The sequence below is a fragment of the Primulina tabacum genome, chromosome 15 (assembly GCF_025594145.1).
Source record: "Primulina tabacum isolate GXHZ01 chromosome 15, ASM2559414v2, whole genome shotgun sequence".
NCBI lineage: Eukaryota > Viridiplantae > Streptophyta > Magnoliopsida > Lamiales > Gesneriaceae > Primulina > Primulina tabacum.
In genome coordinates, this window is record NC_134564.1 from 16,185,932 (window position 1) to 16,200,616 (window position 14,685).

Below are 14,685 nucleotides of genomic sequence, written 5' to 3' on the forward strand. Positions count from 1 at the left end.
TATCCTGATCTTGGGCTCACTCTGGGCCTTGTCCCATCTTGGGTTCCCATTGGGACCTTTTCCCTCACAGGCTTTCCCATGCGCCATTACTCATAGGACTCTCCGCAACAGGTTGGTGGAGTGGTACCTCCCCAAGTCTCGAACCCATGACCTCCTGGCATAAGTACATAATTCAAAGGTACGATAGCTTGAATTTCAGCTTTCGTGATTCGACCTACTTTGAATGACAGGATTAAAGATGGACAACAGAATGATAAGCAATTGCTGGAAATGAAATCTAAGGCTGAGCTGAAAGGAAATTATGAGTTTTGTTTAAATATTTATGGGTTGATGACCTTCAGAGGTCCAATTTGTGTTCCTATCGACGATAATATTCGACGAGACGTTTTTATTGAGGCTCATACCGCACCATATTCGATACATCCAGGTAATACCAAGATGTATCAAGATCTTCGTCGACTCTTCTTGTGGCCAGGTATGAAGAATGATATTGCGTTGTATATTTCTGAATGCCTAACATGTCAGCATGTTAAGTTTGAGCACCAAAGACCTGCAGGTTTGTTGCAATCATTGCCGATACCTCAGTGGAAATGGGAACACATCACAATGGACTTTGTTGTTGGACTTCCAAGGATGCAGAAAGGTTATAATTCAATTTGGGTCATTGTTGATTGTTTAACCAAGTCATCACATTTTCTTCATGTCAAGACAACTTATTCGATGAATCAATATGCTGAGGCTTATGTTCAAGAGATTGTTAGACTTCATGGGATACCAGTGTCAATTATTTCTGATCGTGATCCAAGATTTACATATGAATTCTGGAAGAGTTTGCATAGAGCTTTGGGTACAAAGTTGGCCTTCAGCACAGCTTATCATCCTCAAAGTGACGGACAATCAGAACGAGTTATTCAGATTCTTGGGAACATGTTAAGGGCCTGCGTTATTGATTTTCATCAAATTTGGGATTTGAAGCTGCCTCTTGTGGAATTCACATATAATAATAGCTATCAGTCCTCGATTGGCATGGCACCCTATGAAGCTTTGTATGGGAGAAGGTGTCGTTCACCTTTGTTTTGGGATGAAGTAGGTGAAAGAAAGATGTTAGGACCAGAGTTGGTTCAACAAATGGTTGATGTTGTAGCATTGATTCGAGAAAGAATGAAAACTGCTCAGTCTCGACAGATAAGCTATGCGGATGTTCGAAGAAGGCCTTTGGCGTTCGAGATAGGTGATCACGTGTTTGTTAATGTGGGGACCCGGACGCTAATCATGTTCTTAATCATCATTGTGACTAATTAATCAATTATAAAACAGGGTCTAAATTTTTTTAAAAATGCGGAACGTAGTGAAATAAAGCGTATATACATCTCAGTATAAAAGTACAAGTCCTGTACCACATACATTTATTCAATTAAGGTTTAACAGCTAATATCAAGTGTCCAACCGTATCTCTAATCCATGTCCGGAGCCTCCACTCTAATCACGATCTCTCTTCATCTTCTCAACCCTGAACCTGTCCCACCTGTTGTCATGCACACATACAAAACAAGACAACAGCCGGATAACTCCGGTGAGAATAAATCCCAGTATAAACAATGTAAACATGCAATCATATAAAAACATATACAAAAGCATATAGCAAATATCATTCACATGCAGCCAATCAACAAACATGTATGATATCAAAACTGTAAATCAACTAGTCGTATCAGACTTGACTCAAACAACACGTCGTCTCAGACTCGACTCAACTCTAACCTAGGGATCCCAATGTCTGGATATTGATAATTATATCGAATCTCAGTCGATAGGAATGAATCAACCCTAAACGGCATCGATATAATTCATATATCAAGTGTCTGGGCGAAACAGCCACAGAATTGACGAATCAGTTAAGGATTAAGCGAATCAGCCAATAATTAGACAAATCAGTCAGGGACTAGGAGAATCAGCCGATAGCCAGACGAATCAGCCGGTAACTTGGCGAATCAGCCAATGACTAGCGAATCAGCAGTCAATACATGCATACAATAACTAGGCGAATCAGCCGATGACTAGCGAATCAGTAGTCATTACATGCAGTGGCTATAAATCAATAGACTACAAACATCAATCTCATCAATTACAAATATCAATGCAATAAACTAAGTATGTGATTTAGGGAAACTCGAGTCAAACCTCACTCGAGTTGTGCAATCTCAACTCAACATTAATTTATACCTTTCTTTCTGATACTCTGACTCTGTCGAAGTCTCGAACTCAAAGCTTGTCAATACTCAATCTGACAATAACAATATCGAGGGTACGGTATCAATACACCACTCAAACAACACTGGATATAATCAGAATTAAATCAAATTATGTTTCAACAATATAACGTCATAGTCTCAGTATACCCAGCAATATCATCTCAGTCAGATATCAATTCTAACATCTCATATTTGATAACAATTCAATTCTGATATCAAATCTCAATCAACTCAACTCTGAAAATCATAACAATTCCATATGGTATCTATTCTTCAGTCTGGTTTCGATTATACGATGTCTAACATGTCAAGAACATCAAATATGAATCCTATCAGATTCTGGCAATACCATAATTTCAAAATATATCAAAACGTAGCAAAACTTACGTCCAGTTGTAGCCTACGTCGATAGGAACTCAATACCGAAGTCGGTTCAAAATCGGAATGGCGGATTTCCCCTAAAAGGCGTAGGGATTTTCTTTCCCTTTCTTCGGCCCTTTCTCGATTCTTCATTCCTAAATTTCTGAAGAATTCGTGCATATATATATATATACATACACTAACATGCAAGAAGGCAAATGGCACATCCTTTACGCAACACGTCTCGCGCATATGCGCGACATCAACCGGCGCATAGGCGCGAGACCTTAAGTCTCGGCGCGTGTCTTCCCAACTGCTGGCGCATATGCGCGACATCAACCGGCGCATATGCGCCCAACTCTCTGGACTCGGCATTCTTGAATACACCTGCTCGCGACGCGCATATGCGCGTCATGTCTCGCGCATATGCGCGAGACTTACTGTCTCGGCAATCACCCCACATACTTTCCTCGCGCATATGCGCGCCCCTTCTCGCGCATATGCGCGAGGTGTTCTATCCTCGCGAAGGATCTTCCGCTTGTACAGGCTCGCGCATATGCGCGACTCACTTCGCGCATATGCGCGAGGTCCTCTGCCCATGTCGCGCATATGCGCGCATCTGTGCCGCGCATATGCGCGAGGGCTACTGTTCCTCGCACAGTTTCATGCATTATCTCGTCTTTCTCGGTCCGATCTTTTTCATCTATAATCATATCAATTATCCCCAAATCATTTCAGATTAATAGGATAAAATTCTCGGGCCTTACTGTTAAGATAGCTCCTCTCAAGGGAGTTATGAGATTTGGAAAGAAGGGAAGTTGAGTCCTCGTTTTATTTGACCTTTCGAGATTCTCGACAGACTTGGAGAGCGAGCTTATCGAGTGGCTTTGCCTCCGGATTCGGATATGGTGCATAATGTCTTTCATGTCTCAATGCTTCGTAAATATGTATCGAATCCAACTCATGTACTTCGTCACGAACCACTAGACTTAATTCCAAATTTGAGTTATCATGAAAGGCCGGTACAAATACTGGATCGAAAGGTTAAAGTTTTTAGAAACAAAGAAATTGGAATCGTGAAGGTGTTATGGAGTAATCAATTCATCGAAGAAGCAACATGGGATCCCGAGGAATAGATGAAGAAACGTTATCCTGACTTGTTTACGTCTTGAGGTAAATTTCGGGGTCGAAATTTTTATAAGGGGAGGAGAATTGTAATAGACGATCGTTCATTTCTTTTATTATGAATTACGGTATTTTATGGTGATGTCTTATGGCTTTACATTTTGATATGAATGTTATAGAATTGAATAGATAATGGATGGGTAGAATAAAAGGTAGAATTTGAGTTAAACAGGTAACAGAAGTGCCGAAACGGTATGAAAATGTGGCAGTAGTTGTGGTTTTTAGCATAATGTTTTGTATATTGATCCAATTGACGTGAGGCTACTTCCATTGGAAAGAATATACAAGGCTATAACTTTCATGTTTTGAGTTTTATTAAAATCATTATGGAAGACGAGCCAAAAGCACCCCGAAGTGTGTCGTGCATATCGTCGTTACTACAATGACACATGTTGGGAGAATGAGTAGAACCCTTTACTTAAACCTTCAAATGATATGAGGTTAATTGGAAACGCAAGACAAGACATAGGGCTACAACTTTCATGCTTACCACTTTTTCTAATTCTGAAGGGAAGAGATGTTTCAGAAGTGATCTTTACAGTAGCTGTGCACAGAGCGCGCCCGAGCGGTAAGATTTGACCGCCCAAGCGTGGCTGCTTCTGGATTTTTGGGTTTCTAACAGTATGGTCCGCGCTAGGGTGGTAATATGCGACCGCCCGAGCGCCCAGCAAGTCAAAAAACGTGTTTTGAAGTTTGGGAATGCATAAAATCGAATGGGATCACTTTTTAGTCATTTTTCCTTATTTCTTCTCTTCTCTCCATCGACTTGGAAGCTAGGGTTCCTCATTCTCCTTCAATCCAACTTTTTCCAAGACATTAATCTTTGATTGAAGCCTTAATCTTTTCTTGGAGATTAGAAGTTCTTCTCCTCAAGACTTTAGGAGCAAGGTAAGAAAGCTTATTTCCTTGGTTTAGTGAGTGAAGGGAAGATATTGGGTTGTTTGGTATGAATGTTGAGTTAAGGTTGATAATATAATGATTGATGGTATTATTATTATTGTGTTGTAGGAATCCCTCAAGAGCTTAGCAACCACTTGTGTATTGGGTTGTAAGTAGACTTTTCTATTTGAATGCATCTTATGAACTATGTATGTGATAAATGATGTTTTAAATTATTTTAGCTCCTTTAACTCATTGATTATGTATATTGTATGTATTGATATATTGAAAAGAGATGGAATTGATGCCAAAAGCAAAGTAAAGGAGCTAATGTTTTAGCATGCACACCACGTGTTTGATAAAATGTTCAACGAATGTTTTTATTGCTTGATGGTTATATGGTATAGTGGTGTTACCTTTGGTAATTTTAAACCCACATGACGGAAGTTGATCAACATAATGACATGTACTATGACTGGTTTTGACTGAGACGTACATGTATACCATCGACAAATGACCTATCAATTCCATGCAAAGGAAAAGAAATGATGTTTTATGGAATGTCATCTTATAATTGTTATTTATGAATTTTATTGACTGATGGCATACTAAGGTTAAGAAATGATACGGATTCCTTCTTTACACTATGGTATATGTATTTGTTATTACAATGTCTACTTGCTGAGATTTATAAATTATTTCAGTTATGTTCATGAGATGCAGATGCAGGTAACCGAGATAGATACGGCAGGGTGTCGAGATGGAAGAAGGAAATGTGCCATGCTTGGAGGAAGGGTGAAATGATTATTTTTTCTATGGATGGTTAAAAATTTATTTTGTTTTGAAATGGTTGAAGTGATCAATATCTTTTGTTGTAAAACATTTGATATTTTGGGAGTTTAAACTTGACTAAACTATTTTGGTAATTATATGCAATACTTTTTATTTTGTATATCTTTATGTATTAGTCGTGCGAATTTTTATGATGTTTTGGGTTTTATTGCTTGAGACAGGTGGTGAGTTCCTTTTTATGATGAAACTCTGTCAGAATTTTTAAAGCACATACTTTCCTCCAAGTCTATTTTTAAAGCTTCCGCATTATAGAGTTTTTTTTTTTAAAACGGGTCAGGGTGTCACATTTAGTGGTATCAGAGCAAACGTTTTTCGGACCAATGATTTGGCACATGACTTCTTCTGTTGGCGACGTTTCGGTATGTATTTTTCTGCCTATCGTTGATGTGGGGCCCTTAGCTCCTAATCGTTATTACAACACAATCTGATTAGGGTTAATTAATTACAGCGGAAAACGAGTTTAAATTTTCTTTACAATGAGCTCAAATCATTTTTTTTGAATACTAAAAATAGTATTCCATCTCACATCATAAACATGCCCACATGTAATCAAAACCAATCATATACAAACAACTCATATCCTCGGGACATGCCTCGGTATATAGATAGATACATATACTGGGAACAAAATATAAAACCTCAACTCAAACTGTGACTCCATCCAGAAGTACCATCTCCGGTCTCCTAATATCCCGGAGTACCTGCCATTGTCCACACACAAAGACAACAACAGCCCCCCTTGGGGTGAGCAATGCTCCGTATGGAACAACCATCATATATACCACAGATATCTAAACAATGATATATGGTATGCAATGCATGTATGTCGTGGAGGTATCGGGTCAAATGCCCATCCACTGAGCACATGTCAGAATCAAACGAATCGCTATCAAATCAATGCTCGAGCTGGCACACCGGCCTCAATAAGGGATACTCGTATGATAGCGTCGACAAAGCGCCATCAAATCCCAAATCTCATATCAATCGTCGGGGCCACAAATGTCTATGTTTTAAGGGTCATGTAATACCAAACATAGCATTGTGTTCACAAACCCCAGAATCCAATCAAATCATATCAGGGTATAAAGGATCATAGCTCAACGTGCATGTCATGTATCGATGTATGCATCAAACGATGTGTGTTAACCAAACATTTATTTTATACATCGATATTCCAATCATAATGTCATGTATGCCACATCAAATCAACAAATAAGGCATATAGACACATAATCTCATCTCAATCAATCAAATCAATCCAACATATATCATATAATACAGATACCTGTCGTATGTTACCCGGTCGCAATATACCTCAATTCTTCGTTTCCAGTTGATGTAGCTTGAAGATATCACTATAATAGTCTATCTACATCAATAACATATTTATTTAAATCTATAACATCAGTCAAATTCAACAATATGAGTTTCAAATATCTTTTGAAACTTCAAAAATTCATATCAAATCCAAATCATAACATAATTCAATTTCGACTTCGAATATAAGTTTATTGTCGGTTATTCTACTACATATAAGAATCTCGACTTCAAATACATGTTATTCCAGCACCTCAATAATTTAAGGTGCTGAAACTAAAAGAAAATTACCTCAAAAGGAAGCTCTCGAAGCGAGGATTCCGGATATATAATTTGTTTAAAGTTTGGACAACGTTTTGAAGTTGATTCGGCTGAAAGAAATCAATTTCCAACTTGTTTCTTCGAGTTTCAGAGAAATAAAGGAGAATAAAACTCATCCTTATCGACTTTAAATAGTGTGCATCAGATGTAACCGCGCTGGGGCGGTCAAACTTGGGCGCCCTAGCACGCCTGGTACTGCCGAACACGTTTTGGCTTGGTCACGCGCTCGGGCGCGCAAGCTTCTGCGCCCTATCGCGACTTCTTCTGTCCAAAACGCCAAGAAATTGTAGATCTATGTCTTAGCTTTCATTTGCCACTGGTTTCACTCAATTTGGATATCGGATGCGAGAGTTATGCTCATTCTCCCAAAATGTGTCAGTGGAGGAACTACAACACACACGATACACTTCGGGATGATTTTGTTCCTATTTCCAAATGGATTTGGACAAAACGCAAGACATGAAAGTTTTAGTATTATGTCTTAGCTTTCCAATGGATTTAGTCTCATCCCATTTGGACTAATACTAAGATGATTATGCCAAAAACCATAACATGTGTCACTTTTCTGTTGCGGTTCAGCATACGTTTCAAACACAAATCAATTTCTAATACAATATTTCATTATCACAACCTATTTTCTCACTTTCACTGTCATGATATACATCATATACATCATCACATGAAAATTTCATAATTTATCTATAATCAACATAGGATTTACGACAATACGATACACGGTCCTTACATTTCTTCCCACTTAAAAGATTTCGTCCTCGAAATCTCAAGTGTTCATATATACATAACATTGGTAAACATATAGTACGTCACCAGTTATAGCACATATCAAAACTAAAATCAGTAAACGGATCAGTATACATTGAATACAATGGAACAGGGGGAATAGTATCAAACAAGTGCGGGTATGATTCTCGCATCTTGCTCTCCAGCTCCCACGTTGACTCCTCTACACCATGACGTGTCTATTGCACTCGAACTAGCGGAATCGATTTATTTCGCAATATCTTTTCCTTTCGATCCATAATGCGAACAGGTTGTTCAACATAGGAAAGAGAAGGATCAAGTTCAACCTCATCAGGTGCAAGCACATGTGATGGATCTGGTTCATATTTCCTCAATATAGAAACACGAAGCACATCATGAATGGCAGATAAAGCTGGTGGCAATGCCAACCGATACGCAAGATCCCCAACTCGATCAAGGATCTCGTATGGACCAATATATCGAGGTGATAACTTCCCTCGCATGCCAAATCGAACAGTGCCTCTAAAGGAAGATATTTTCAAAAATACTTTATCAACTTTCTGGAATTCTAAGGGTCGTCTTCGTTTATTCGCATAACTCGTTTGACGATCTTGAGCAACTTTCATCCGCTGTCGAATTAACTGAACCTTATCGTTCATTTTCTGTATCATTTCAGGTCCAGTCAATTGTCTCTCACCAATTTCATCCCAGAATAACGGTGATCTACATCGTCTCCCGTATAGGGCTTCAAACGGTGCCATACCAATACTCGTTTGGAAGCTATTATTATAAGAAAATTCCACCAATGGTAAAGCATCTTGCCATCCCATTCTGAAATCCATCACAATTGCACGTAACATATCCTCTAACGTTTGAATAGTACGCTCAGTCTGGCCATCATTTTGAGGATGATACGCAGTACTCATAGCCAAACGCATACCCATAGCTTCTTGAAAACTACCCCAGAATTTAGAAGTAAACCTGGGATCATGATCAGATACAATTGAGACTGGCACACCGTGCAGTCTCATCACATTCTCAATGTATAAACGGGCCATTCTCTTATAAGGATAAGTCCGTTCATACGGAATAAATGTGCAGATTTCGAAAGCCGATCAATAATGACCCAAATAGCATCACTGCCCTTGGGCGAACGAGGTAAATGAGTCACAAAATTCATAGCAATATGTTCCCAATTCCATTTCGGGATTTCGAGACTATGGAGTAATCCTCCAGGTTTCATTCTCTCGGCTTTCACTTGCTGGCAGACAAGACATTTCGAAATAAATTCATCGATGTCCTTCTTTATACGTCTCCACCAAAATTGAGGTCTCAATGTCAAATACATCTTCCAACCTCCAAGGTGAATACTGTATTTGCTACAATGTGCTTCACGAAGAAGGGCAGATTTCAAATCAGAATCATTAGGAACTACCAGCCGACCATTAAGTCGTAAAGAACCATCAGAAGAAATCTGAAATCCAGACTGATGTCCTGCAGATACAAGTTCTTTCGACTTTTGGATCTGCGCATCACTTCTCGTTGGGCCTTTCGTATTTTCGATATCAAATTAGGCTCAATTTGCAATGCTGAGACAGTGATAGAATTCCAATTCGAGTGAAAAGTCCAACCAGAAGTACAAATATCCTCGTGTACTTTGGCGACATTGACAGAAGCTAACACAGAATCATGCACCTTACGGCTAAGGGCATCCGCAGTAACATTCACCGATCCAGGGTGATACTGAATCTCACAATCAAAATCCTTCAGGAGATTCATCCACCTGCGTTGCCTCATATTCAAATCAGATTGAGAAAAGAGATATTTAGACTCTTATGATCTGAATAAATAACAAAATTTTCTCCATTACAAATAATGACGCCAAATCTTCAAAGCAAACACAATGGCAGCCAATTCAAGATCATGAACAGGATAACGAGTTTAATGAGATTTCAATTGACGAGACGCGTAAGCAACCACTTTGCCATGTTGCATCAGAACACAGCCCAAACCTTTACCAGGCGCATCTGTACATACCACAAATCCTCCGGTACCTGAGGGAATAGTAAGAACAGGTGCTGTGGTCAATCTCGTTTTCTATTCAAGAAAACTAGCTTCACATTCATCTGACCAAATGAATCGCTGATTCTTCTGTGTCAGTTGAGTAATAGGTTTAGCTATTTTCGAAAATCCTTCAATAAAACGACGATAATATCCAGCTAAACCCATGAAGCTACGGATCTCAGGAACATTCGTAGGTCTCGGCCAATTCAATACAGCTTCGACCTTTGCAGGATCAACAGATATGCCATGTCTCGAAATGACGTGGCCCAAAAATACCACATTGTCCATCCAGAATTCACATTTGGACAATTTGGCATATAAATGACTAGTACGAAGAGTTTGAAGTACCAGTCTCAAATGTTCAGCATGCTCCTTTTTCGATTTCGAATATACAAGAATATCATCAATAAAAACGATAACGAATCGGTCAAGATAATCTCGGAAGACACGATTCATTAAATCCATAAAGATAGCAGGAGCATTCGTGAGGCCAAAAGGCATAACCAAGAATTCATAGTGGCCATACCTCGTACGAAAAGCATTTTTGGGCACATCTTCATCTCGAACTTGTACTTGATGATACCCAAAAGGAAGATCAATCTTCGAGTATACAGAAATACCCTGAAGCTGATCAAATAAATCATCGATACGAGGAAGTGGGTACTTGTTTTTCACAGTAGCCCGATTCAGTTGCCTATAGTCGATACACATTCGTATCGTACCATCTTTATTTCGAAAAATAAAACTGGAGCTCCCCAAGGTGATACACTCGGTCGGATATATCCCTTATCGAGAAGATCCTGTAATTGTTCTTTCAATTCCAGAGGTGCCATGTGATAAGAAGCTTTCGAGATAGGCGCAGTTCCCGGGGCAAGATCAATACTAAACTCAACTTCTCGATGAGGAGGAAAATCAGGAATCTCATCGGGAAATACATCCGGGAATTCTTTCGCAACAGGAATCTCAGCTAAAGAAGGCTCTTTCTTCGAGACATCAATAGCGTAGATAAGATAACCCTCATCCCCACTAATCAAAAGTCGAGACATTTCCAAGGAAGATACCAATGGAATTTTGGCTTGGGAACCCTTGCCATAAATATTCCACTTGGGTCCATCAATCGGTCGAAATCGAACCACTCCATGACAACAATCAACAGTAGCTCGATTTGTTGTCAAGATATCCATGCCAACAATACAATCAAAGTCGTGCATTGGGAGGACAATCAAATTCAGAAATATCACATTATCCTCGTATATCAATACACAATTATGCACAACTCTTTCGGACAAAATAATCTTCCCTGCTGGCGTGGCTATCGACAAAGTATCATACAACGGGGTACACTCAATATCGTGAGATGCAAAAAATTCATGAGATATGAATGAATGAGATGCTCCTGTATCAAATAAAACACGTGCAGGATAATCGCAAAGCGTGCAAATACCTGCAATCACGCCTCCAGGAGCTTCTCTCGCCTGATCCTCAGTCATGGCATACACTCTCACTTGAGGAGGAACTTGGGCACTCTGACCACCCGGTCCTCGATATCGTGGGACACTCGACTACTGAAAAGATGGAACAGGAACAGCAGGTCTCATCATAGTACTAGGGCCACCTCTAAATCCTGGCTGGGGTTGAGCAGAAGTCGTACCCCTGTTTGGACATACTCGGGAAAAATGGCCTTCCTGCCGACACTGATAACAAGTACCAAACATACCTCGACACTGCTCGATAGTATGTTTAACCCCACAATGGCTACAGTAAGGGGCAATCACAGGACTCCCTCTCTGGGATCCACTCGAACTCGAAGAAGAAGAAGAAACAGAACCAGTCTTCTTGAACTTCTTACCCCTTGGACACAATGCAGGCTGCTGAGCTGACACTGGTGGTGGAGGAGTATACTGTGGACCTCCTCGCCTGAGTCCAGCCTCAGCTGCCTTGGCTCGTTCCACTGCCTCTGCATAGCTGGTGGGTAACCTAGAAACAACATACGTATATATAGCAGGATGCAATCCGTTCGCAAACCTGTTATATTTTGCTTTTGCATTTGCCGCTACGTGAGGTGCATACTTCAACAAAGTAGAAAACTTCGAAGCATATTCTGCAACAGTCATCGTTCCCTGCTGCAGACTATTGAATTCATTCTCTTGGACAGTATAATACGAAGGAGGGGAATACTGCTCCAAAAACTGGGCCTTGAAGACATCCCATGTGACTTCAATCCCGGCCTCTTTCAATCCAATCTCAGCGGCTTCCCACCAAGATTTTGCTCGGTCTTTCAACTGATAAAGAGCAAGTTTCAGTCTCCGAGCCTTGGAATATTCAACAATATTAAACAAGTGCTCAATATCCTTCAACCAGGCCTCTGCTCTTTCAGCACTCTCAGTGCCAAAGAACTTCGGTGGTTTCAGATCCTGGAATCGAGCAATTACCAGATCCATGGACAATCCTTCAAATTGTCCAACTATCCTCTCAGTACTACTACTCGCAGTTTCATTCGTGAGATCCATCTACACATCAAAGGATGAATATCACAAATCAATATCAATTTCACATCATCATCATCTCATATAGTCAATCTCATCAATAACTTACTCAAACTAAATCAAGTATGAGCAAGTAATAAAAATAAATCAAACATAGGCGCACAATTCATTTGTGCCTATTCACGTGTACACAAGACTCAATCGAGCATTCCCAGCTATGCTCTGATACCACTCCGTGTCGGGCCCTTAGCTCCTAATCATTATTACAACACAATCTGATTAGGGTTAATTAATTACAGCGGAAAACGAGTTTAAATTTTCTTTACAATGAGCCCAAATCATTTTATTTGAATACTAAAAATAGTATTCCATCTCACATCATAAACATGCCCACACGTAATCAAAACCAATCATATACGAACAACTCATATACTCGGGACATGTCCCGGTATATAGATAGATACATATACTGGGAACAAAATATAAAACCTCAACTCAAACTGTGACTCCCTCCAGAAGTACCCTCTCCGGTCTCCTGATATCCTGGAGTATCTGCCATTGTCCACACACAAAGACAACAACAGCACCCCTTGGGGTGAGCAAAGCTCCGTATGGAACAACCATCATATATACCACAGATATCTAAACAATGATATATGGTATGCAATGCATGTATGTCGTGGAGGTATCGGGTCAAATGCCCATCCACTGAGCACATGTCAGAATCAAACGAATCACTATCAAATTAATGCTCGAGCTGGCACACCGGCCTCAATAAGGGATACTCGTATGATAGCGTCGACAAAGTGCCATCAAATCCCAAATCTCATATTAATCGTCGGGACCACAAATGTCTATGTTTTAAGGGTCATGTAATACCAAACATAGCATTGTGTTCACAAACCCCAGAATTCAATCAAATCATATCAGGGTATAAAGGATCATAGCTCAACGTGCATGTCATGTATCGATGTATGCATCAAACGATGTGTGTTAACAAAACATTTATTTTATACATCGATATTCCAATCATAATGTCATGTATGCCACATCAAATCAACAAATAAGGCATATAGACACATAATCTCATCCCAATCAATCAAATCAATCCAACATATATCATATAATACAGATACCTGTCGTATGTTACCCGGTCGCAACATACCTCAATTCTTCGTTTCCAGTTGATGTAGTTTGAAGATATCACTATAATAGTCTATCTACATCAATAACATATTTATTTCAATCAATAACATCAGTCAAATTCAACAATATGAGTTTCAAATATCTTTTGAAACTTCAAAAATTCATATCAAATCCAAATCATAACATAATTCAATTCCGACTTCGAATATAAGTTTATTGTCGGTTATTCTACTACATATATAAATCTCGACTTCAAATACATGTTATTCCAGCACCTCAATAATTAAAGGTGCTGAAACTAAAAGAAAATTACCTCAAAAGGAAGCTCTCGAAGCGAGGATTCCGGATATATAATTTGTTTCAAGTTTGGACAACGTTTTGAAGTCGATTCGGCTAAAAGAAATCAATTTCCAACTTGTTTCTTCGAGTTTCAGAGAAATAAAGGAGAAGTTTTATCGTAAAACTCATCCTTATCGACTTTAAATAGTGTGCATCAGATGTAACCGCGCTGGGGCGGTCAAACTTGGGCGCCCTAGCGCGCCTGGTACTGCCGAACACGTTTTGGCTTGGTCACGCGCTGGGGCGCGCAAGCTTCTGCGCCCTATCGCGACTTCTTCTGTCCAAAACGCTATTTTAGGCTTCGAATTTGCAAAAGTGGTCAACAAGAAATTGTAGATCTATGTCTTAGCTTTCATTTGCCACTGGTTTCACTCAATTTGGATATCGGATGCGAGAGTTATGCTCATTCTCCGAAAATGTGTCATTGGAGGAACTACAACACACACGATACACTTCGGGATGATTTTGCCCCTATTTCCAAATGGATTTAGACAAAACGCAAATCATGAAAGTTTTAGTATTATGTCTTAGCTTTCCAATGGATTTGGTCTCATCACATTTGGACTAATACTAAGATGATTATGCCAAAAACCATAACATGTGTCACTTTTCTGTTGCGGTTCAGCATACGTTTCAAACACAAATCAATTTCTAATACAATCTTTCATTATCACAACTTATGTTCTCACTTTCACTATCATGATATACATTATATACATCAT